This window comes from Myiozetetes cayanensis, unplaced genomic scaffold (assembly GCF_022539395.1).
Source record: "Myiozetetes cayanensis isolate MyiCay16 unplaced genomic scaffold, myiCay2020 scf35, whole genome shotgun sequence".
NCBI lineage: Eukaryota > Metazoa > Chordata > Aves > Passeriformes > Tyrannidae > Myiozetetes > Myiozetetes cayanensis.
The window spans coordinates 382267-407703 of NW_026087577.1; the positions used below are offsets into that span (position 1 = coordinate 382267).

The window sequence follows — 25437 nt, forward strand, 5'->3', positions numbered from 1 at the left end:
TCCTTCGCGGGCAGGGCCCGAGGCCAGGCTGTGCTCCTGCCTGCCCTCCATCCCTTCGGTGCCCCTGCCAGGCTGGCGGGGCCAGAGGGGGCTGTGGGTGCCATCAAGGCCTGAGTGGTCGAGGACACCGAGTGACACTCTCCGGCCTGTGGTTATGGCAGCGCCGTGGGATGGGCAGAAGCCTCCTCTGTGCTGGGGTGGGCCATGAGGGGACAGATGGAAACCGACCCCATCCCAGCAGCCGAGGAACAGGGCTGCCACCCCTTTGTGTGAGTCCCCAGCCCTGCGCTGCCAGAGTCCCTAAAACACTGGCTTTTAGCCCAAAGTCGCCCTCTAAGCTGCAGCAAGTTGGTGTCCTGACAGCAACCTCCGGGCCGGGGGCAGCTGAGGATGGAGAGGAGCCCAGGACCTGGGGAAGAGCCATGGGGTGGCTGTTCAGTGTGTTCTCCCTCAGCTGTGGTTTCTCTATCACCTGGTGCCGTGAATTGCACCAGATCTCACAAAAACAGCACGTAAGACTGTAAAATCAACATTTTCTAGGAACGATTTGAGGAACTGATCAAACGTCACCCCATGCTGGAGAAACACGGGTGGAAAGCTGGAAAAAAACCAGCTCAAAGCAAGGGATGGAGAAAAGCAACAGGGGAGGAAAACTCATGGCGAGGGAGAGAAGTGCCAGCAGCCCACGGCTCCATCCTGCAGGACAGACAGTGCCCAAAGACACATAGACACCCTGGAGAATGGACACCCTCACCATTCCTGCTCCAGCTCCCCCCCAAATCCCAATTCCAACTCCCATGGAGGGGCCAAGGTGACTGTTTACCACGCGTGTGCCCCCCGTGCGTGTGTGTGCCCAGGCACGGGAGGGTGCAGGGCACGATCTGAATGTGCGTCGCGTTCCCCACGCTCTGCGCGGGGATATTTGTGTGCGTGTGGACACAACATGTCTGGGACCTGACAAAAGGCATCTGATTGACACAGAAAAGGGGGCTGACAAAAGGCCGAGCGGGGCTGGAGAGCCGTGCACAATGCTGGGCGCCGGCACCACGCGCAAGGGTGGGGGATCGAGGCGGGCAGGGGGGAGAAGGGTGGCTTTTAAGGACACCTCGGCCTTCTACATTAAAAACATAACTAAATGCATTAATGTCCCTTTGGCCTCGCTGTTGTGCTGAGCAGGGGCGCTTGCACCTGTCCGGGGAGATTTGTAACAGCACCCTCATCCTCGGCGGTGCCAACGCCAGCCTCGGTGCCGTCCCACCGGGAGCCCCCTGTGCCAGGTGAAACCTGTAACCAGAGACACCAGGAAGGCACCGTCCTTTGCCCAAAGCCTGTTGAAGATTTTGTAGCCCTTCGCAAGGGTAAAATCCAACAAGCCGTGAAGCATCAGATGTGGCTGAAATGCCTCTGGATCAGAGGGCAGATGAGCTCCACTCCGGAGGGGGGTGCAGCCTCCCTGCCCACCATCGTGCCCTGCCATGGACACCGGCGCCCTTCAAAGTCACCCGCCCCTTCTAAAGTCACCTGTCCCTTCCAAAGGTCTCCAGGGCACTGGATGGGTGATAAAAACCACGTATTTTTTCTTGTTCTGGGCAGCTTGCAGCTGGAGCGAGGACCCAGCCGAATCTCTGGGAATACTTGCATTTTTTGAAGACCTCTCAAACTCCTTTTTTATTTTATTATTATTATTATTATTATTATTATTATTATTTTTCCCCCTCCTGTCTTAATGAAAGGCAAAAGTATTTGGGATTTATGACTCCACTGCTGGAGTGGCTTTTCTGCACGAGGATGCTGCTGAACAGGGACAGTCAAAGACACTGTTTATCTTTAAAAAGTGAAAACTCCCCAATATTTTTAATTCTTTTGCTTTAATCATAGTCTGAAAATTTCAACCAGCTTCAAAACTGATTACGTTTTTGCACCTAATAGTCTCAGGGATTGTTTTGCAATTAAAACTAGTTTTGAGACGGATTGACCCACGTTTAAAAACACTTGTTCAGTCACAGACCTGAGATCTCGCATTTCTGTGTGCACAAGGAATAAGTCCCAAACCACAAACTCTTATTTTTATACTTTTTCATTTAGAGGTTCAATTTTTTTTTTCCAAGAAAAAAAAAGCAGGAGCACTAAGAAAATGTTTAGTCCACAATAAAGAATCAATCCAAATTCCTAAGAATAATAGGAAATACCCGGGGATGATGCTACACAAAGGAGCTAAATTGGTTCCCACCAGCTCAGGACCCTGTAAAAGCCTTGTTAAGAATTTTTTTTTTTTTTTTAAATGTGGACATTTAAAATTGTAATTTGAAATATGGTATTTTACCCAAGTAATTTCTAATTAAATGCGGACATTTTAGTGCATTCAAGCATTTCTCAAATATTGTTCGTTCTATAAATAAACAAACATTAGAGGAATAATAACATGACTAAAATACCTTTTTTTTTTTTTTTTTTTTTTTTTTTTAATTCTGAGGGCAAATGATCATTGCGATTTATTGCCCCGGCAGAAAAGTTGGGGTTTTTTTCGTTTGCTAAATTAAGAGGCAAAGTGGGAGAATTACATTTAGTAACTGGCTTAAAACGGGATCCTGCTTGACCCGACAAATCCCGGGTAACAAGACGGCTTTGTCTGAGCGTGTGGCAGGCGAGATTTCACACTTCCTCCGGCACAGAGCTGGGAGCAGACCCAGAAACACACGATATTCCCCCAAACTTCCCCTCCTGGGTTTTAATTGGACTTCAACGACTTTTAGGGGAAAAAAAAATTAAAATATGAATTGGATCAATTTAAAGAGGGTGGGTTTTTTGACGATTTGCCGGAGTGGAAACTTGAGAGGAGAAAAGGCAGAAAACGAAGCTGAAGTTTGGCGGGGAAGGACTGGGGAGAATTGGGGGGTTTGGGGGACTTTCCCACGCCCCCACCCGCGGGCGGCACCCTCAGTCCTGCCCAGCGTGGGCGGGAGGGGGCTCAGAGGGAGCGAATCCCACCCGGGACAGCGCGGGGAGGTTCCTCCGTGGGAAATAAATGTTTTTAAAAGGGAGGAAAAAAAGAAACGGCAATGAATTTTTGAAAAGGAGGGACGGCGGGCCGGGCCGGGGCCATCGGGCTCCTCGCTTCGAGCCCCACGTCCGCCACTGCCCCCGCCTCAAATGACCCTTTCCCTGCAGATTTTTGAGTTTAACCCGGGTTAAAACAACTCGGTTCCTGCGAGTTCAACGCGGAGGATCTTTTCGTTGCCGGCAGAACCCCGTTGGCAAACGAATTATTTGCCCTGTTGCCAGCCGGTTGCACGCCCGTGCCCCCATCCCCGGCTCTGAACCCCCGTACCCCCATCCCCGGCTCTTTCCCCCCATCCCCGGCTCTTCCCCTCCTCGGACCCCCCCCAACAACCCCGAAGGCTGCACCGAAAAAGGGGAGAGCAGTCAACTTTTCTGTCCTTCGTTATTTCTGTTTGTTGTGTTTACCTCGCTGGTAATCTGGGGATACTCCGATCAACTGCGCATCAACTAATTTAATTAAAAAAAGCTTATTTTATAATCTGATTCGGGAGGGGGAAATCTCCATTTATGATTTTTTTTCCCCTCCCCTGCCTGCTGGACGCGATCATTATTCTTGCATTTTCTAATGAAATGCAAGATTACAAATTAATTGAATTGCTTTCCTCTCCCCCCCTCCCTGCTTCAGTCTGTCATCTCTGGTAAATTTGGGGCTAATCGTAAATAAATTGCAAATATCCACAGCGAGCATGGAGAGTGGTTTTAGTTCGGTTAGCTCTGAGAAACACGGGGACGGGGCTGGTTTGGGGCAATTCTTGGAGAAATCCCTGCGTGGAGTGTCCCGGTGGGGCCCCACATGTTCCCCCACTCTCCTTCCCCACCGCTTCTAGGGAGAGAAGTTCTGGGACGCAGCGAGAAAAAAACACCACGGAACAAAAAAAAAAAAGAGAGATTTGAAGAGCTGGGAGATGGAAAACGGGTCTTTTTTTCTTTATAAAAACCACAAACCCACGGATTTTAGCCGATTACCTATAAGAGACCTGCGCGGGGATTACAGCGAGGAAGCAGCAGGAGCTTCAAAAGTGCCCCAAAACCTGCGCCCCCCACCCCGAGCGGAGCCGGAGCAGTGCCGGGACTCCCGGCAAGTCCTCCCTGCCCCGGCTCCATCCATCACCCACGAGGCTGAGTCCGAACTGCAACCCGCCCAAAAAACTTGGAGTCTACTAATAAAATAATAAAATAAAACTCATTCACCTTGTTAACCATCAGTTTGTCAAGTTGCAGCTGGAAATCCTGGGAAATAATAAATGATTTATGTAGTTTCCGCTTTCCCCTTGATCCTCTAATATGAATTTCATTGATTTTAATGATTTTTTTTTTTTGCATACCTAAAAGCAGGTCCTGTATTTTTAATCATAGGGATTAAATATCAGGGGTATTATTATTGTTATTATTATTAATAATAATATTGTCATTATTATAATTGTTTACATTTTCTGGCAGAAAACACTGCAAGTAGATTAGTTTTATTTATTTTATTTTATTTTATTTTTTTACAAAAATCCTTCGATTTTGTCCTTTTTACCTGCTGGCCCATTCAGTCACTATCTGATGAGATTTATTGCAAACAGAACACCAATTAGCACATTTTATATCACATAAATAATTATTATATCTGATGAAAAGTTGTTCCTCCCAGCATAACCCGTCACTGAAGCGAGTGTGAGGGTTCTGCCTCCTGGATGTGGACGTGGACACCTGCACTCCCCACACTCGTGTCAGAAGATTTCAGATTTATCCCTGACTTGTGTCATTCCTCCACGTGTGAACGACTTTTCACCTTTAACCAAAAAACACGCTGTTCCAGGGTAGAAAATATCTTTATAAATGCACAAACTGCTGTTATTATTGCTGCTGTCTCCCCAAGAAGAGCCAAGACCCTCCTATTTTCACTCTTCTCTTGCGAACAGCAGAAAAAGAAGTTTTCTCACAGATATTTCCCCCCCTCCCGCAGGGACAAGAGGTGTCCCCGCACCGCCCGCGGTCCCTCCTGCATCCCCCGGCTCCGGGGATGCTCCAGCCCGGTGCCCTCCCGGCTCTCCAGGAGCCCGGCAAGCCCTGCAAAGGGTCTCTACCCTCTCTCCCCGCTCCCTGCAGGACCCTAAACCCAATTTCTGCTGTCCCCAAAGCACAGATTTTAGGGGGGGGGAATTAATAAATTAGATATTCCAGGTCCTGCTCTGCCAGCGGCTTCCCAGCTCTGAGATAGGGAGAGCACCCTCCCAGCAGGGCTGTTTTACAACACGAAAGTCTTAGAGTTCTTACAAATTACACTGAATATTTGTTTTTAAAATAAGAGGGTCGTACTGGAACTGAAAAATCAGCAAGTGGCATTTAGGGCAGCATTGGAAAGGCAACATCTCCAACACCTCTAGTAATTTAAACATGGATTTTAATGTCCCCTTCAGGAGGTGGAAACTTTTTTTAACCTGAAAAAAACCCCAAAAGTGACTTTCAAAGTCATTGCTCTGAGCTCAGCTCAGGGCTCAGTGTTGCCCCTCAAAGCAAGCCCCACATTTCCCCCAAAAATAATTTTTTAAAAAGCCCAGACTGAAGCACTCCCTGGCTCAGCCTGAACCCCTTTTCCCTCTCTATGGCAAGGAAAACATTTCACCTGGCGGCAAATAGTGATTTGGGAGCAGTCCCCGTATTCAACGAGGAAAATCTGAGACCAACATCTATTCCCTCTGAAACCACAGCAACACCCAACACCACGTTATTGTTCTGCTTGGGAGCAGACAGGAATATTTCTCTGCTGTCCCTCACTATCCGTGTGCTGGTCCCCTTTCTTACCCAATCCCTCCTTAGAAAGGGAATAAAAATCCATTCTCGTTTGGGAGATGATGAAGTCACACACTTTTGTCATATATAAACAATTTCTGATCACACTGTCACGGATTTTCATTTCACCTTCTGCTGCAGGAGCAGCCCAGGCCTGATCCTTCCCTGACAAAAACAGCACTTTTGGGTACACGAGGCATTAAACAACGAGGAATTTGGGATATGTGCCCCTGCCCTGGCATCACCCTGAGGTCTCCACGAAGGGACTGGGAATTCAACGTCTCTGGCTGCAGCAGCTCTGCAGGACTGGTGGGAGGCAGCACCGAAACCTCATCAGGGGAATGGAGAAAGCCAAAACAACGACAATTTACACCGAACACAGCTCTGAGCAGGGTGGTGCTTAACTGGGCATTTCACAGGGATCAGTTTAGCATTCCCTGCGTGGGCTGCCCCCCTCCCCGCAGCACTCCTGCTCCAGCAGCAGTTATGGGATTTAGCACACAAGGGCTTCTAAGACCACTGATCCTATTAAACTTCTGCAAACAGGCAGGGTGATGCCGACGGCTGCGGGGCCGAGGAGAGGGGGACAGTTCCACAGCCATGACCCCACATCCCAGGGGAAGGTGACGGGCACAGGCAGTGAGTTTGGAGGAGCCCTCTTCCCTTCTCCATGCTCACCCCACTGATCTACCCCAGACTCGATCATGGGACCCCCCTGCCCACGGACTGGGCACGGGTTTGAGTTCCCACGAAGGTCCCAACGCTCAGCTGAGGGAGGGGCGTGAGCAGGGTCAGGAGGTGGAATGGAGGGTCGGGTGGTGATCCTCAAACCCCAGGCCCATCCACACTCCTTCTCTCTTGGCTTTGCCACCACTAGGCAGGGACAGGGGGAGTCGCCGTCCTGAGGATGTTCCTGAGCCAAAGCAACCTCGCAGGCAGGTCAGTGCCTATTCCTGGGGACCAGCCCCTCAGGGACCAGCCCTGCATTTGCCTTCCCACCAGGACATGTGTCCCTGCAGCAAAATATCCCCACGCCCCAGACACAAAACAGGGCTGCTTTCACTAACCACCCTTGGAAACCCCAAAAGCTCAGCGTGGGGTGGGAATTGGGTACCTCCACCACTCCTGGAGCCCCAGCAAAACCAACCTCTTCCCACTAAAACCCATCAGTGCTTCCCAGTGCCAGCAGAAAGCTGGCGCCCTGGCACAGACTGTGGAGAAAAGAGGGCAGCAGCTGCCAGGCAGCGCCAGAGCCATGACAATTATTGGGGTTGGGGGTGGGTGTCGATGGGGGCAGCTGGCTGCTGAGTTTTGTTTTGTTGTGTTGTGTTGTGTTTTTTTTAATTCATCTTCCTTTAAATAAGATTGTTCCAATTAACAAAGCGCTCGCCCAGAACAGGTTTCGGAGGAGAGGAGCAGGCGCAGGATGAGACAGAATCCCCCACACACAAACAGCCTAAAAAAAAGAGGAAGCTGGATGGATTCGTAAGTGTTTGTCTCTAGCCTCAGATGATCCACGAGCCCGGCCTGGGGGGGCCATGGGGTGTGATTTAGGATTTCACCTACGGAGGGACCCGGCTCCGTCGGGAGATGCCCGGGATGGTTCCAGCCCCGCATCCCTCTCCTATCCCCACTCCACGTACCTGCTGCTGCACAACAGCCCTTTGTCTCCCAGCCCTGTGGCGGGAGTGCCCTGCATTTTAGTGCCATTAACGTCCAGAAAATAAATGGAAAATAAACACTCTCTTCACAGCTGAATCGCCACATCCCCCCCCACCCCCTTCCTCCCCATTAACACAACATTGAGCCACTGACAAATATTCCCTTTAAAAATGCCAGTACAGTTGGAAAGGGATTTGTTTTCATTTAGGGGAGATGGGTAATTTTTGCCTTAATAAATATTTTTCCTCGTTTACGCTGGAATAGGAAATTTATGAGGGGTCATTCGATATCAGAGCCGTGGTAGCAGCAGCGGAGGTTGCAGATATCCCTGTCGGGACTATCACGACCAGGCATCACCACTCTGTGCCACAATTTTGAGCCTTTTTGTGACCAGCTGAACTCTGTGATGCTTAACTCGAAGAATTTATTAATATGTCATTGTATCTAAACACTAATTTTTTTTAATTATCCCACCTATGGAGCACAGGGAACTGCATAGCAATTGGCTACGTTCAGATCTGGCCAAAATATTAATTTTTTGTGGTGATATTTTTGCAATATTTTTGCCAAATGTTAACTAGGGTTCCACAGAGATTTCATTAAAAAAAAAAAAAAAATTGGTTTACTCACAGTTTTTCTGGTTTAAGTGCAAGAAACTATTGATTTTTGCTTGACAAAAGTTTAGAAGAATTCCCGTGTTCCATTAAAAAAAAATTAACAGACATCCCTCCCATTCTCCTCTTTGCAGGGACAGGATTTGCAGACCCTGCCCGTGCCCATCATAGAGCCAGAGCACCCCCATTGCCCACCTGGACACCACAGCCCAAAAGCAAATCCTGCTTTCTACCATTCACCCAAGCTTTTAAGCATTAAATTAATGATAATTTTAACCCTGTAAATTCTCTCACATCACCCTGCTGCAGCCCAGGAGCTGGTGAGTGCAGAGCAGACCCAGCGAGGGCAGGATCTGGTCCCCAGCCCATGTCTCCACTGAGGGCATTACTGTCCATCTTGCCCTGTGTCTGAGTTTGGGCTGCTCATCCCTGCCAGCCTGGCATTTGGGGGGTTGATTTCTCCTGGCATTTGGGGTTTTTTTCCCCTCATTTTCCCTAACTCCTCTCAGTGGGAACACGGAGCTGCACTGCAGTTCCAGGGCTGGGGCCAGCAGAGGCCCCCGGAGCCACCTCCAGCCCTGCCTGGTGCTCCCAGCTGCTCCATCACCTTCCCAATCCCCAAAGTGCTCCTGACTCTGTCACCCTCATGATTCCCCAAGTCAGGGCTCGCTGGGGGCTCACCATCAGGAGGGGTCGGGGAACTGGCTGGTGTTTAGCACAGGACAAGTATCTGACTCTGATTCCTCCTTGGTGAGGCAAAGCCACCACTTCTGCTCTGTCCCCTCCCCTCTTTTCATAAACCCCCTGTCATCAGCCAAAAGGCTCAAATATTAGGGCAGGGGAAAGCACAGCCCAATCTGTTTTCCACCTGATTTTCCAGGGGAGAAAACCAGACAATCGTGCTTTTAAAAAATAACCCTTTCTCTGCGCTGAGTTTGGCAAGAAGAGCTCAAAGAGCTCAGGGCTTTCCTCCTGAGAGCTGCTCTTTGGCTTCTGGGGTTGATTTGTTCGTGGCTTTTACCTCCTCCGTGCCCATTTTTGGTTTGGGTCCTTTTGGAGGGCTGGGGGAGGACATATTGCTCCAGGCCATGTCCTGCTGGGGCAGGTAAATGAGCCTCCTCTGCACTCCTTGGGTGCCCAAAACAGGTGGGAAATGGGAGCAGCCTCATCCCAGCCCTGTCACCCCAAACCCTGCAGCTCTGCTCACCCCAGGAGGGCTTTCAGGCCACAGTGGGAACACCAGGGAGTGGCTCTTTTGGGGAGCAGGTAACTTCAGTTACCCATGGGAGAATGAGCCCCAAATCCTTAAGGAATCTGGAGATTCCCTGAGCCTGAAGCTGCTCAGCTTTTCCCCAAGCAAGGGGGAGACACCATATCCTACACCCCTGGGGTGAGCCAGGCACCCCAGGCTGCTCTGGTCTTGCACACAAGCACCAAAAACCTGGTCAGAGCTCAGCACCCAGGAGGGCCCCAGCACCATCACAGCTTTTGGTGGTGTCAGCTGAGGGATCTGAGTCAGGGGTGGGAGCAATCCTTCAATCCTTCACTGGGACTGCCAGGCTCCTCTCTCTAAGTGTGCACAGACTGAAGCTGTTGGGGATATCACCAGCGAGCGGCTCAGTGGGTGGAGCTGGCTGGACATTTTCCTGATGGAAAATGACAATTCATCAAAAGCAAGATGTCACGCCTAAACACAGTCCATTGCTACAAAGAGTTTGTTTTGAAAGAGAAATAGGGAGGGGAGAAGCACTGAAACGAGATCAACACATTTTGCTTTGGGCTTTTCAAGAAGGAAAACTGAGGGGTTTTGTTTTTGTTTTTTTTACAAAAAAAACCTTTTCATTTAAATATTTCACATTATAGAGTTTAAAGTAATTTACTTTGCAATTTCACTCTGAGAAAAACATTGAAGTTCCATCTCTTGTTCTTCCTCAGAAGTGGAAGAAAGGGGGAAGGAGAAAGGGAAGAAAAGCCTCAAGTATTGGCAATGAATTTAAAACATCCTCCTGCCCCTTCCGGCTGTCTTGATGAGCTCAGCCCTGAATCCATAGGAACCCCATTCAGGAAAAATCTAATTCGAAATATTTTCTTGACAACAAAAGATCAGGGATGGAAATGCCCATGGGAAACGAGCAAGTTGAAGAACACTGTTTTTTTTTTTGGGGGGGGAAAGAGGGAGCTTTTGGCGAGGATGAGCACGAGAAGGTCCCCTGGGATGGGGGAAGGGACCATCTGGAACAACACAACATCACAGGGAGCAGCACCATATGAGGAGTGTGGAGGCTGCATTGAACCCCCTCCCAGTTTCAATGAGAGCAACCCTGAATCATCCCACCAAAACCCCAAAACCAGCCCAGGATTCACCCCAACAGTGACTCTCCTGTCCCTGGCTGCACCAAGGAGAACACGCTCCAGGCCTTCGGCCCAGAGAGCTGATGCTGCCAGAATAGGGAGCTTTGCTCTGGAGAAAAAATTCCATGAGAAAAAAAAATCCTCTAGAGGAAACACAGCAGCAAAGAGCTCCTGGAGGAAGTCAAGCAACAACTCAACCTGCAGCTGCTGGAGAGGCAGTGACCGAACAGGGGCTGCTCCAGCCACTCCCTTGAGGGAGGGTGCCAAGAGATGTTGGAGATCTGTGGCAAAACTGTGCCCAGATGGGTGATCAGGAGCCCTGCTCAGGCTGCTGCACCCCCAAGGGCAGAGCTGGTGGCACCGTCAGCACCTTCTCACATCCTGCCAGCAGAAAGCAGTGGGACAAGGAGGCCCTTGGTCCTCCCTGCTGAGCACTCTGCACACACACAGCACCAGGCAGACCTGGGACAAGCCATGAAACCAGAGGAAGAATCCACACCAACCCTCACAGTTGCTTGTGTTTTTGGAACACACTTCCAACCAGGGGGAATAAAACAGGGCAGAGCTGGAGGGATGACCAGACACAATGCCCTGCTCCTCCTCTCCATCCCACTCCCCAGCACCTGCCTGGGGGCAGTGCTGCCTCCTGCTCTGCCGTGGCGGATTCTGAGCCGCCACAATGGCACAGGCAAGGGTGCCGGGGCGATGCCAGGCACACCCCGGGCCAGCGCTGCTTCCCCTTTTGTCTGAGGGCATTAAAACCCCACAAACGTTGGGGTGGCGGTGGGGGGACCCGGAGGGAAGGGGGGGCTGTCAGTGTGTGATGAGTGGCTGCGCAGCGTTACCCGTCTGGCACCGGTGCCCCCTCGCCACAAATGCCATTGGCACAGCTCTGCACAAAAACAGCTTTTCAGGGCTCGCCTGGTTCTCCCGGCTGCCATAGAAACCCCCGTTCAGCTGAAAGTATATTAAAGGGTGGTGCTGGCCCTGGCGCTGAATTCATCACATTGTATTCCCCCAGAAAAAAAAAAAAAGAAAAAAAAAAGAGAGAAGAAAGCCCACCCCTTTGTGCCTCCGCCTCGGCTCTCTCTGTCCGAGGGAGATGGGTGCCCTCAGGTTCATCTTGAGCTTGCTGTTGCATCCCCTCCTCCTCGAGTGTGGCACAGCCCTGGGAAGGACCCCTGTGCCCCACCTGCCTCACTGCTGGGCCTCCTCACCCTCCATCACCCCAAACACCACCAAGAGGCTTCACAGAATAATTTAAAAAAGCAGATATGAGAAAATTCGGGGGTAGATGCCTCCCTACTCTTCTCCATCGTTCCTTCCCAGCACTGCAGACAGCCATGGGATAGAGCTGGAGTTGCAACCAATAGGTACCCCCCAGGGTTTTTTGGGAGGCAGAGGCATATTGGGGCACACACATCCCTTCCCTTACAGAACCAGGTCGAACAGGAAGCTCCCAGCTTGAACAGCAGCAAAAAAATGCAATGGAATATATCTCAAATACAGATGAAATTACAGATTTGAAGAGGAATAAACCTGATTTTCCCCAGCTGCCGAGCCAGCTCAGCCCCTCAACACAGGCAAGGACCTGCTCCCACAGCCCCCCTGAGCCCTGCAGAGCAGCTTCTCCCGCCCTCAGCAGCCCAGGAGGGACCTCGGGGCAGCAAAGAGGTAATTTAGTCATTTCAGGCACATCGGCCGGCGCGAGCTGGGAGTCACCAATTCAAGCAGATTTCATGCCCTGCCACTGCCCGTATCTCTCTATCAGGGTGGCCGGTGGAGGTCTCACAGCAGCACCCGTGGTAGATCTCCCTCCTGCTCTGCACAGCCCAGCCCTTGTCCCACCACAGCAAAGACCCAGGGCCCTCAAGATTCACACCAGCAAGTCAAAAGTCTGACTGTGTTAGTCCAAACCCAGCTCTCCGGGGTTATAACCCGTGTTTTCACTTCCAGAAGGAGAAAACTTCCTTCTTTCCTGCAGGATTCGCTCAGGGTTCGTAACAAATTCTCCTGCAGTGTCACCATGTCCCATTCCGCCCTCCCCCACACCCAGGATTTGAGTCTGTTGGATAATTCCTCCCCAAGCTTCCCATTTCAGCAAAAAGGATCAGTTTTGCCCAAATTGATTGGCCTTTGTTTTTAGCCAGAGCAGTCCTCAACCCTCCACTGACCTTATTTATTGCTCAGCCCACAGAGGTGCCTGAGCTCAGCCACTGCCTCAAATCTGCCCTGAAAGTATTGCTCAAATTTAAAAAAAAAAAAAAAAAAACCAAACCACCTCGCACCAATTTAATTTTTAAACCATTTATTTTACCTCCAGCGACAATAAAAGCAGAAAGGATCAAAGCCAGGCCCTTTTGTGGCTCAGGGTGCCCCTGCCATCAGCGCGCTTTGTTCGAAACACCCTCAAAGAAACTCTCATTTTGGTCAAGAGCCAATTATAAAAATTGGGTTGGGGGTTTGCTTTGCTTTAGAGGTGCAAAATTGTCATCACATCTGTAAAGCTACCAAATGGCCCTGCACAGGCGGTGCATGAGGCAGAGGGAGGGGAGGGGATGGCTGGAGGGAACACGGATGGAGAGGACACGGTGCTCAAAGGCTGGTGCAGGAAGGCAGTTTCTCAGCTCAGCAACGAGCCCTCTGTCCTCATCCCTCCTGCACAGCAGCGCTTCCTCTTCCCCTGCCACGTTCAGCAGGTCCTGGGCTGAGTCCTCAGGAGCACAGCGTGGGCTTTGCTTGCCTCCAGCAGCTCCGTGGATCCCCACAGACACCTGACCCCACACAGCCCCCCAGAAATCACCTGGATCGAGCTGGCACGGGTGCAGCAGTTCTGGGAAGAGGGGCCCAAAGACACCCCCTCAGGCTCACACGGGCAGGGGGAGCTGGATGTCTGCTCAGCCTCGCTACCAGGATGCCCCTGCCCCAAACGGCTTGTTAACATCCTCCTGGTGCCGCAGGAGCACCCACGCCCACAAAACCCACCCCACAAAGCGGCTGAGGGCAGCCCTCGGTGTCCCCCACGGTGCCCCCGGCTGCCCGGGGAGTGGGGCAGCCCATGCCTGCACATCGGCCCCGCTCGACGTCACTGTGGGGGGACCCTGCCACGCTCGTCTGGCCGCTCTCTGCCGATCTGCATCACAAAAGCCCCATTCTTGCGAACTTGGGCGACCTCCCGACCTCGCCAGCTCGGGGAGTGAATGGCTTTAGTCTGCCACGACCATCATGTCACTTTGATTAGTGCGTGAATAAACTCTCAATCCCGGGCTCTGGGGGGAGGCAGGGCCGGCGGGAGCCGCGCTGGATCGCGGGACCGGCACTCGCAGTCCCACGCCCGGGGATGGCCGCGGAGATCCCACCGCCACCCGGAGCACCCTCTGCCAGCCAAACCATCCCCACCACCCTGCCCTGCGTGCATGGGGTCCCTCCTCAGTGCCCGGGGGGGACCCCAACCCCTTCTCACCACTGCTGGCTGCCCACAGGACCTCGACGGTGAGCTGAGCAGCCAAAATTAAACGTGTAAGGATGCACAGGGAAATCCTGAGTTTCCCATATTACTTCAGTGCCTGAAACTCAGGTAGCAGCAGCACCAAAAGCATCAGTGGAAGCTCCCTGTACAAGCACTGTTGGAGCAGACTGGCTTGGATCCAGCCTAAGTTCCCCTCAGCCCCTGGAGTGGTTTGCAAAGGCCTTCCAAAATATTGGACTCTTCCCAAATTGCACGGGGAAAGAGCAGCCACCTCTCCCCAACCTGGGGCAGGATCTCCAGAGTACACAGACCTGTGTGAGGCTCAGTCTTGTGTTTCTGTGACAGCAGACAGCAGGGTGCCACTCACCCAAGGGGGAATGGGTGCTGTGGGGACAACTGGGTGCCCCAAGGATGATTCCAGGTCACTCAGATTCAAGTGGACACATCCAGCTCTGCAGAGGTGGCCACACTCCCAGCTTTACCTAAAAATCAAGCATCACCTGGGGGATCAAAAAAGGTCCACAAGAGCTGAGAGCAAGCTTTTGGACAAGCAAAAATTTGTCCTTTTGGGGGAAAACCGGGGGGGGGAACTTGTCTTTCAGGAGGTCCTGAAGCACACCTCAATTTACAAGCCAGCTTGCAGTATGTAACAGGTCTCAAACATCTGCTTTTGAGGAAAAGCTGAACTCCTGCACGTCCCTCCCACTCACCACACTCACTACAACATCTAATAAACCCTGAGTTGCTCAACACCCATCAAACCTGCCAAAATATCACCGTTTCGAGTCTGAAAATTCCAGATCTGTAGGAAAGGGTTAGGAAGACAGTAAATTAGGCCCTGCACGGAGGGCTCTACATGGGAAGCTAATGACCTTTTGTCTCTCCTGTCTGCAGACGGGCCTCATTTGCATGTATGCAGTTGGAATAATCTCGCCCATATTTCAAGCGTGTGGCTGCATCCCCGTGCACTCCTCCAGAGAGGTTCCCTCCCGCTGTGCATGCCATTATCCTGGTGCAGCCACTTCAGGGCTGCCTTTAAAGCCACCTAGACATCAGCCAGGCTTCTCCAGCCCCACAGGAGCCTCTCTCCAAAGAGAGGTTTGAGGCCCCACACGTGAGAAAAGTGAGAAACCCTGATGTGCCGTGAGTGGGGGTCACTCGGAGCTGTGAGACCCCGACAGCACTGCCCACACCTCAGCTTTGGGGGGCATCCCTGGGCTTTGGGGGAGCTGCTCCAGAGACAACCCCCTGTCCCTGTCTGGGAACCAAGATTTTAGGTTGATCTAAGGTTTTTGGAGCCCAAGTATTTTACCAGATGCCTGTGCTGCAAGCTGAGGCCCCGGGATGCCTTTTTTTCAGTGCTTTGAGGGTATTTTTGAAGGAATTATGAAAGCTGCAGGTTAAAAACATTGGAAGAGGGAAATGTGGGTGTCACTTGAGGTGTCTCCTTACATCTCCCTCCTCACAGCAGGGATCCACTGAGCAAGATCACAGAGATCCACACATCAGGATCATGGGGATCCACTGAGCAGGATCACAGAGATCCAGAGAGCAGGACCACAGAGATCCATAGAGCAGGACCACAGGGATCTACTGTGCAGGATCAAGAGATCTCCAGAGCAGGAGCACAGGGATCCACTGAGCAGGATCACAGAGATCCCCAGAGCAGGGTTAGCCCCAGTTCAGATCAATCCAGATTGCGAAAGCCAGAGCAAAGCAATCCGGGTCCCCTGGAGAACTCTCTGTGCCAGCACCAAGAAACGCTGAGCGCTGGTGTCCCCCCACCTCCTTCCCAGCCCTTTCCAAGGCTTCCAGCCTTAAAAATAAAACCTCTCTCGTTTGTGCTCACATCCCGCTCCGCTGAGCCCCAGGAGCCCCTCTCCCTGTGCCAGGATCGGGCCCGCGCGGGTGCGGAGCGGCTCCGTTCACAATGAGCACCTCCCGCCCGGGAGCTGGGGAGGCAGAGCCGTGGCAAACACAAGCCCTCAGACAGGCAGAGCTGTCAATCCGGCCCCGATCCCTCAAAAGATTGATTAAGGACAAAAAAAAACAAACAAAAGAGAAAAGAGAACTTATGGACATGAGCTGAGAGGCGGGGAAAGAGGGGAGGGGAAACGAGCCGGGCCAAGTTAAAATTCCGACAGAGAAGTTGCAGCTGAACTATAGAGTCTAGACAAGCATTCACAGCCCCGGCCCCGATTGTTATAGAGCCTCTATTGTCTTAATTAACCATTTTAGCTGCAATGGAAGCAGACAAACCTTTTCTTCTCCATCCCACCCCTCCTCTGCTGCACACTCATGCAGACAAACACCACCGAGTCAAGTGCTTTGATTTAAAAACCCCTCGGCATATCCACACACACCTTCTTTCGAGGCAGAGCTTTGCAAGGTTCGTTGAGAAAATCACTCGCCAAACAAGCAAAGGGGAGAGGGGCGAGCTGGAGGTGGGGAAAAAAAGAAATGCAAATCCTGACGCAACATGAATGGGAACAAATGGGTTGATTCTTTTAATCTCCTAATGTGCTTAATAAAGCATTATTGCAATGCAAATTTTATTTTAATGCTGTACATATTTTATTTGACATGCTGGTAATTTTAGTTGGCTGAACAATCCGCTGCTTTGTTTTACCGAGTTATTTCTGTTTGGGGGGGATATTTTTGAGGGTGCCATGGGACTTCTGCCAGTCGATACCCCCTGGGAATCTCCACAGCACTCTCTTCAGAGGCTTAAGCTAAAAAAATAAAATAAATAAATAAGTAAGAGGGCCAAATTCTCCTCTCATGACCCCGGTAGAAAGTCAGGAGCAATCCAGGAGCACATCTTTCCCCCCTCTCTGAACCCTCATGAGTTCCACAGACTCTCTTTACTCGTCCCACACTGCCTTGCTGTAATTCCATCCCATTTGCACTGATTTCATGGGTTTAGTGGGAAAAACCTGACCAGCAAGGCAGGTGGTTGCCCTCACTGAGCACATCCTGTCCTGAGATACTCCAACCCAAACCAAAGCCAGGGAAGAGCCTTCCATTTCTGCACCCAGCCTGCTCTAGAGTGGGTTTGGGATCTGCCTGCTCAGGAGGGGGTTTGCACGAGGCATTCCCAGTCCCTGGCTCATGGTGGTGTTAATATTGCCCTTCCCTCACCTAAAGCCCAAACTTGGCATCTCTGCAGAGACACTGTAGAGCAGCACCAGCTTCCCCTAAAGAAATCAGGGGTAGAAACACTTTGAGAGTGAACCTTGCCTTGAATGGGGGGCATGTGTGGGGTGTGGAATCTGCTCCATTTTATACCAGTGTGTCAAGGTACAAACCTGATTGCCAAAGAGAGAAATTAGTGACAATTATAATCACCGTGCTGGGCTGCAGGTCTCTAATGGAAAACTGTCACTGTGGAGGATAAATGCAGCTTGTATTTTATATAAGGAAGAGGATTTTTACAATGAGGGTGGGGAGGCCTTGGCACAGCTTACCCAGAGAAGCTGTGGCTGCCCCTGGATCCCTGGAAGTGTCCAAGGCCAGGTTGGACAGGGCTTGGAGCAACCTGGGCTAGTGGAAGGTGTCCCAGCCCCTGGTAGGAGATTGGAATGAGATGAGTTTTAAGGTCCCTTGCAGCCCCAAAACAGTCTGTAATTTTATGTAGGGAACCCAGGGACTGCTCTGCTCCACCAGGAGATGAGCTGAAATCAGAGAAAAGCCACGTGAAACACTTTAGGAGACAAGAGGAGCAGGTGGAGAAGCACAGAGAAGGGATGCAAAAGCCTTTACTAAATGCACTTGTGGGGTCCTGGAGCTGCAGGTCCCCACAGCAGAGTCTGGAACCCCTTCCCGTTTCACTGAACTCCTCCTGCCACGACATCTCATCAGGGCAGGTAGAAGCACGGCTCTGATGGTGGGAATGGGTGCACTGATGGGGAGAGAGAGAAGATGAGCCTGATCTTTTGCAGTGCAGAGGGTGCATTCCTTGCTGCAAGGCTGGAAATCCAGGCCCCAAATCTGTGTGGCTGCAGATTTAGGAGCAGGCAGGAAGCTCTCCCTGTCCTCACTCAGGCCTACAGGTGACCAAGACTTGGCAGCAGGAGGTGGGGAACCCAGAGACACAAAGTGGGTCAATGGTCATCCTGTGGAGAGCAGGGACCCCTCTGCAATCAACTTCAGCAGTTCAGAGATGGTGTCAGAAAGCCTTTCAGTGGCTGATCACCACCAGGGAGTGGCTGCAGGAAGGTTTAAGGGGATTAATGTGATCCAGGAGCTACTTCCAAGAGGTTTTCCCCAACCAGAAAGCTGGTCCGTAGCACAAGAAGGGCCTAGAAGGGCCCCTTGGCCCTATCGAGGGAGCACAGAGTCTGCAAGTCCAAAGAGGCCCAAAATGTGCCCTGGCCTGTCATGGTCCTCCCTCAGGACCTGCCACAGCTGTGCAAACCCGTTGAGCTGCCACTGGTGCCCCCAGGCTGCAAAGAGCAGCATTTTGGGGGAGAAAAAGCCAGTTCTGCCCACCCATGTTCACAGCCAGGTCTGCAGACTCCTGAATCCCCAGCGCACTTCATTCCTACAGAAACAAGGACCCCAGAGGCTCCTCACACAATTCCTGTGCCCTAGCAAGGGGCTGGAGAGGCCCAGAGGATGGTGAGGTTGTTGTTGCCCCTGCACAGCACACTGGAGGCTTCATCTTTGTTGAAACCCCCCCCCAGGCGTGCTCTTAATGTTACCTCTCTAATAATAATAATATTTCATCTGCCTTGTCTGATTAGGTTAGGTTCATTTGATTTTTGCAAAACACCTTTAATCACCTTGCAAATTCCCCATCATTACGAACAGAGCCACCACAAACATTATCGACAATCCGAGTTTTATTTTCAGCAATCTTTTTTTTTTCTTTTTTTTTTTCATAGGCAAGAAAGACAGTTGTAAAAAAACATAATTTTAAAAATATGAACAAGAGGCTGAGAAAACATTAACAAGGCCCTGTGCTTTCTGCTAAAGTGCCTTCATTTCATTATCATTAAATTTGCCTAGTAATTAGATTTCGGTGCATGAATATTTTAAAAAAATGTAACAGACAGCCTGTCAAAAAAAAGCACGACAACATCAATTCGATAATTTTTTAGACAGAGACATTCATAAGCAATTAACACAGATTTCCTGGGGTTGGAGACTCTTTTTCTCTTTTTTCTTCCTTTTTTTTTTTTTTTCCTCCTTCCAGCCTTGTGTTCTTCACCTGAAATTAAAAGAAAAATAAAATCACTGTAAACATCAGCACTTTGTGCCATTTTTTTTCCTGGTTTGCTGACAAGATTCCAGTGCTGTTTTCCCCTCTCTTAGCATGCTCAGGAGCTCCTCTCCCCTGCCTCCCACCCCAACCTTGCTAAACACGGGCAGGCACAAGGTTGGGTCATCCATCAGACCTCCCCACTCCTGCAGGACCAGATTAAATTAAGGTTGCATGGAGCTTCTGTCTTGATCTTCAGGCATTTCTGCTGAAAACAGTGATTTTGATCACTATTTGCATAATTGTACAGTGACGTGTTCCCCGGGTCCGTAATTATACGATCCGTGTTCGACGCGGGGAGGCTTGTGAGGGCCACACCAGCTCCAGGTGAACCCAGGATGCTCCAGACCTTTCCCACAACTCGCCCCTGCAGGCTGGTGGCCACCTGACCTCGGTGGGGACAGCTCTCCCCATCCTGTTTTGGGTGGGGATATCAATCCCTGCCCTACGGCTGCCCCAACGCCCTCCTGCAGGGCCATCGACCTCCCGTTTTTACCCATGACCAAAGTCCAGCAGCACCACCCTCTCTTGTGCCCATCCTGCACATTTCCAGCGGGACCAGAAGGAGGAAGGAGAACAGCATAGTCTCACATTTTCACCCTTTTTCTCCCAGAAGAACCGCACACAGAGATCCATCTGGGAACTGTTTGCTGGGGTGACTCAAGGTCTGAGCTGGTTTGGAGGTAGGGGTGGCACAGAGCGGGTTCAGTCCATGCCTGGAACTAACACAGACCCCAGAGCACATTTCCCACACAACCAATACAGTGCTACTGAGCCCATGCAGATACCCAGGAAGGAGATGGTTCCTCCCCATTGGCTTCTTTCACCTGCACAGGGCAAGTCCCTGCTCCCTCCTGAATTCTTTGTTTGGAAAGCAGCAACATCTGTGGGGATTTCCATAGAATCATAGAACCAGGAGATGGTTTAGAAGAGACCTTAAAACTCATCTTGTTCTACCCTCTTTCATGGGCAGGGACACCTTCCATTAGCCCAGGTTGCTCCAAGCCCCGTCCAACCTGGCCTTGGACACCTCCAGGGATGGGGCAGCCACAAGCCATTTTATTTCAGACAAAGCTTCCAAAGTTCCTAGGTTTAGTCCTGAATCAGGACCAACACCTGAAATACTCTAAAAAGACTGCACATACCAAGTCCTTACTTCAGTGGAGCCCCTGGAATGCCAACAGCCCATCCAAACCCCAGCTCTTACAAGAGCAAGGTTTTACAATAAAGCCCACCTAGGACAGCTCAGGGTTACTGCAGACAGGCAGCCAAAATTAACTTTTCAGGTGTTAAAGAGCATGAGCCAGAGCTAAGAGGTGTGTTGGGAAGAGAGAACAATCACCAAAACCCCGAAGCCCAACTATTTGACCTAAACGTTAAAAACCCGTGTCTGTGTTATTTTTGGTTGTTGCTATCATCACGATCATCATCTCTGGCAAGTTAGGAATACACAAAACAGCCACACACAAAGAAAATCCTGGACCTGAACTCAGGTCATGCCTTCCTAAAATCTCCTTTGCAAGGTTTTATCGGCAAGAGCAGGGAGTAGAAGCAGTTGGTACAAGCAGCTGAAAGACCAAATCAAAAGCATGTGAGCAGATTAAAGAATCAATCTCTCCGTTTGATGCAGAGGAAATCCCACTAATTATAAAGAAGGGGCTTATTTCCTGGAGTCACTCTGTTTGAAGTCATCAAAACTAGTAATACTTAATTACTCTACTTTATGGAATATATAACGTCGAGGCCCTTCCCCACTCGCCAGCCCTCTGCTGCTTTCCAGGGGCTGTGGTGATGTTCCTCCTGTACCTGTGCCCTTATTTATTCAAATGAAGCCCTTAACAGCCCTCACACGAGCCTGTAGGGGAGCATTTAAACGTGCTTTAAAAGGAGGTTATAATGAAAAAAAAAACAAACCACCACACCAGAGTGATTTAAGCCCTGAGAGTTTACCTGGCTGTTCCTGCAAATATGTGTGCACTGTGCGTGTGCCAGCAAACTCCTTCACGACCAGGCATGGAGGATTAAACCAAACTGAAGGGTTGCCTCACTCTAATCCTTGAAAAGGAAGGGGGCTGGCAGTGGTGTGACTGCAACTCGGCCTCCACAAACCACTCAGACCTTGCTGAGCAACCTTTGAAGGCCCAAGAGCAACTTGCCAGCTTCTGGTCCGGGGGTGTATTTAGGTGACATCCACAGAGAGGGGAAAAAACACATTCAGGTGTCTTGAGGAAATTTCAGAAGGCACAGGATCTTCTCAGAACTGGGATAAAGGCATTTAAAAATGAGGGCTCTCATTCCTCCTGTCTCCAGGTGGCTGTGGGGCAAACCCGGTCAGGATGGGCTTTGTGCAAGGGCTGACAACCCCCAGACTCATCAACCACCACAGTAAAGCTCGAGTTTCTGACACTGGGTGGTTAACATGGAGGGGAATCACAGCTTCCAGTAAAAAAATAGCAATAATCATACTTTTAGAGGTTGAGAGAAACCTTGGAAAATGTGACCCAAGAGATTTGAGCAGGGAAAGGCAAGTAAGTTATTTTTTTGCCAATCTTGGTGTGATCTCAAGGGGAGTTGAGTATTCCTGAGTGCATCCCTGGCACTGATGCTGCTCCCAGGACCTGAGGCCTCAAGCAAAACTGTTCCTGGCAAGGAAGCAAAGCCCATGAGATCAAAACCTCCTCCCAGGATGCAGTGAGGCTCTTTAAGCCCATCACTCATCTAAAGGCAACTTCCAGGGAGCAGTTCTGGGCAAGAGCTGCCCATTTCCACGGCTGGGTAACACCAGATCAACCCAGGTGTGGGTTTGTCCTGCTCAGGCCTGGCTGGCTGTGAGACTTTCTTAGAATAGCTCTTTTTTCCCAGCAAAGCTGGGAAATTTTGCAGGGGAAGGACAGGATCTCAGCTCTTCCTTCATCACCACCTACACACACCCACCTGGGGCTGCAGGAGCTGCACAGGCAACACCATTACAAGTGGCAATAATAAACCTGCTCCATCCTGGAGTTTCTCCCAAATAATGGAGTCCAGCTAGGGGAGCAGAAGGAGATGTGGAGCCATGTGCCACTGTTTGAAATTCTGCACATACCACCGGCAACAGGAATGTCCCAGGAATGCTGCTGTGGAGTCATGAGGCTTCACAGCCAGGAACTGGGAACGAGAAGTGGTTTTTTTCCCTAAGATGGAAAGGGAAGAAATCTGCTAAACCCAGGTTTGACCTGACTGGGAAATGCAACTGGGCTCCAGACTGGTTTGGTTGGCCTGAAAAATCCCTTTTAAGATGTCTGAGCTTTGTGAAATCCCCAAGCTGAGCACATCTCTAAAAACCCTCTACCTGCACGAGGCTCCCTGCGATTCTGCTGCCAGTGGGAGAACAGGCAGGTGTCCTGCAGAGCAGCATCTGTAGGGCAGGGATTGACACCTTGCTGCTCCTCTTGCTCTTGGCTGTGCCTTTCCTTGGTCCTTTTTTGCAGATCAGGCCCCGAAAGGGCCCCAGTGCTGCTGGGCTCTGCAGGAGGATGGATGAGCAGTGAGGCATCCGCGCAGATATGTGGGATGAGAGCTCAGTTCCCAGACCAGTGATGTTTGCTCCAGGTGCACAGGACTTCATGGCCCCACTGGGACTCTTCCTTGGGTTTCTCCTTTGGAGAGCAAGAATCCACCTGGAGAAGCACAGCTCAGAGCTCTCTTCACTGCTTTGCGATGCTTGGGGGACATGAATCAAAATATTTCCCCGAGCAACACAGAGAATTCCAGTATTTTGCCCCTTGCAGGTGGTGGAATAGTTCAGGGAGGACCTGAAACAAAACACTCACATCTCAGTCCCTCTGGAACTGAGAAATACCACCATGAGCCTATAGCTGATTTTTTTGTGCAGCTCTAAGGTATCAAAGGAGAAGAATCTGCTGTGAGGTGAATGTCCCTTCTTTGCTGGCTGGGCAAGAGACCAGCAAGGAAGGAATTTTATTTTATCCAAAGAGGCTTTCTAGGGCTGGACACATCCTTCCCTGCCATCCATCATGCCACAGGCAGCAGTGGACCAGAGCCAGGAATGAGCCTTGGGCCTCCATCCCAGCCACGAGAGCGAGGACCTGCTGCAGGTGGGAAGGAACCCTGGCTGCATCCCCCAGCAATCCCGGCACATGGATGGACTTAACTCCCTGGTTCTAGCCCTGTCCTAGGTCAGAGCTCTGTGCTGTGCTCCCGACAGCAGAGCACAAACTAAAAACTCACAAACTTGGGAGCTGCTGCTGTGCCCTGAGGCCACAGGCAAGGAACCTTTTCTCTGTGCAACCTCAAAAAAACCCCCTTGAGCCAAGGTGGGGTTTATGCCTGGAAAACAAACATGTCCACAAGACCTAAACCTTCCTGTAAGTGAAGGACAAGGACTTTAAACTCTCTGCTCAGAGGGGTGTGGAAGGGGCTCCCCTTCCCCGTTGGCTCTCCCTGGAGGAAGGGGTGAGCCAGTCAGCACCACCACGGTGGAGCGAGGACCTCGCCACAGCCTGGCCGAGGTCTGTTTGTCACTTTTCCTTCATTATTTGCAGTTTGTACACAGCGTCATTAGGGATTCATTCGGTTTCCCTAGCAGCAGGCATTAGTCTGGCTTCCCTTTCCCCCTTCTCTCGCCAGCGCCCTTTATTTTTAGTGTCTTATTTACAGTTTGACAGAGTAACTGTAACCCTTGCAAGCTACTCCAGCGGCTTTAATCGGGGGAATAATGAGTCCTGTCTGGCGATGAATAGAATTTAGGGGACAGATTGTTCCACACTCGCCCGGTGGGGTAATTTATTTATGTGCGCACTTGTCAGGAGGAGAAAGGGACGGGGGATCTGTATGCACCGAGGACACTGCCGGCGCTGAAAGGGAAGGGAGAATGGAGCCAAACGCCCCAGATCCCGCTGCCCCCCCTCCGCCCCTCCGGCAGCTGAATGCCTCCGGTGGCCGTGAACTTGGATGGGCCGAAAGCCCCATTCCCAGGCCCTCGGCACGTCAGCGGGGCCGCAGAGGGCCGGGGCTGCCGGCAGCGGGCTCGGGGCTCCAGATGGGTCCGGGCGCGGCGGGCAGCCCTCCCCGGCACTGCCCCGCATAGCCGCGGCGCGGGGAGCACGTCCCATAGCAACCGTACAGTAGCAGGAGCACAGCGGGGGGCTGGGAAGAGAGGCAAAGCCCTCGGAAAAATACAGGATGGGTCCAGACAATGGCCCTCTCTCATATCATAAATTACACGGCAGCAACAAAGGGCGACGGATCCTGCCCCACCACCACCACCCCCATCCACCCCTTTCCCCGCTCCCACAGCCTGTGCGCTCGCTGGGTGCCGTGGGCATCCTCGGGCGCGGGGGCAGCGGCGGCGTGAGGGGTTTCTGGAGGAGGGAGGTGAAGGCATTGCACCTCCCGGCTCTCGGCATCTCCCTCGTCCTTCCCCTCTCCCCTCGACGCGCGATTTCCTTTGCTCCGCGGCATTCCTGCTTTCTGCTCCCCAACGCTCCTCGAGCATCCACTGCCTCAGCACTGGAGTGCTCTGTCACACCGTGACTGTGGTCCTTCAGCCACTGCTGGCCACGGGCTGGATGGGAGAGAAGCGGCTCCTGGTCCAGAGGTGGGATGCTCTCTCCTTCTTCTGCTCTCCAGGGAAAAGGCCCTTTTGCTCCTTTTTGCTCTCCCTGGCTCAAAGCCAGGAGCATTTTGCACCTACAGACGACAGCTCAGTGTCTTCTAGGAGATGGTGGGGGCTGGACCAGACTCCACTTCAGCTATCCCTGGGCTCCTGTGTAAAGCAGGACAGTGGGATCCACCAAGCTCCAGGGTCTCCTCAGCTGGGCAATGGTCCCCCTCAGCAGAGAGGATTCACCCCGAGAAAAGGCAGGAGAGACGTGCAGGGGGTCCCTTTGCACCTCCAACTGCCAGGCAGTATCAGACTGATATGCAGACTCCATGTCTGCACTCAGACATGGAGGTGCTCAAGTTCCATCTGAATTTCTTGCCGATATTCCTTAAAGCTCTCCCTTCTTGGCCCAGCTCCCACCTATATGCTTGACACCTTTCCTTTCCCAAATAGCCTCGAACAGAGCCCACGATCACACTTGCTACCTGAGCTTAAAGTTGCTAGTGTGGCATCAGGACACTCTGGCTCTGGCAACAACCTTTTCACACCCATTTTGGCTGCAGGGGATTTGCCTTCACCACTCTGTCAGGAAAGCCAGGACTGAAAGGGCTGCAGACTCCAGTGCCCATTAACA

At 51.4% G+C, this 25437-nt stretch overlaps 1 protein-coding gene across 6 annotated transcripts in view; it reads right to left on the reverse strand.

The window, feature by feature from the left end:
- Positions 1–18761: 18761 nt before the first annotated feature.
- LOC126646488 (MAP7 domain-containing protein 1-like) overlaps positions 18762–25437 on the reverse strand; it is a 30004-nt gene continuing 23328 nt past the window's right edge. For 4 of the 6 annotated variants that reach the window (XR_007630300.1, XR_007630302.1, XM_050327870.1 and 1 more), the window contains one exon: positions 18762–19147. The gene's annotated coding sequence lies outside the window, so the exon portion shown is untranslated. Of the gene's footprint in view, positions 19148–22863; positions 22993–24487; positions 24966–25437 lie in introns of those variants that run through there. The other 2 variants (XM_050327868.1, XR_007630301.1) reach the window with 2 other exon arrangements.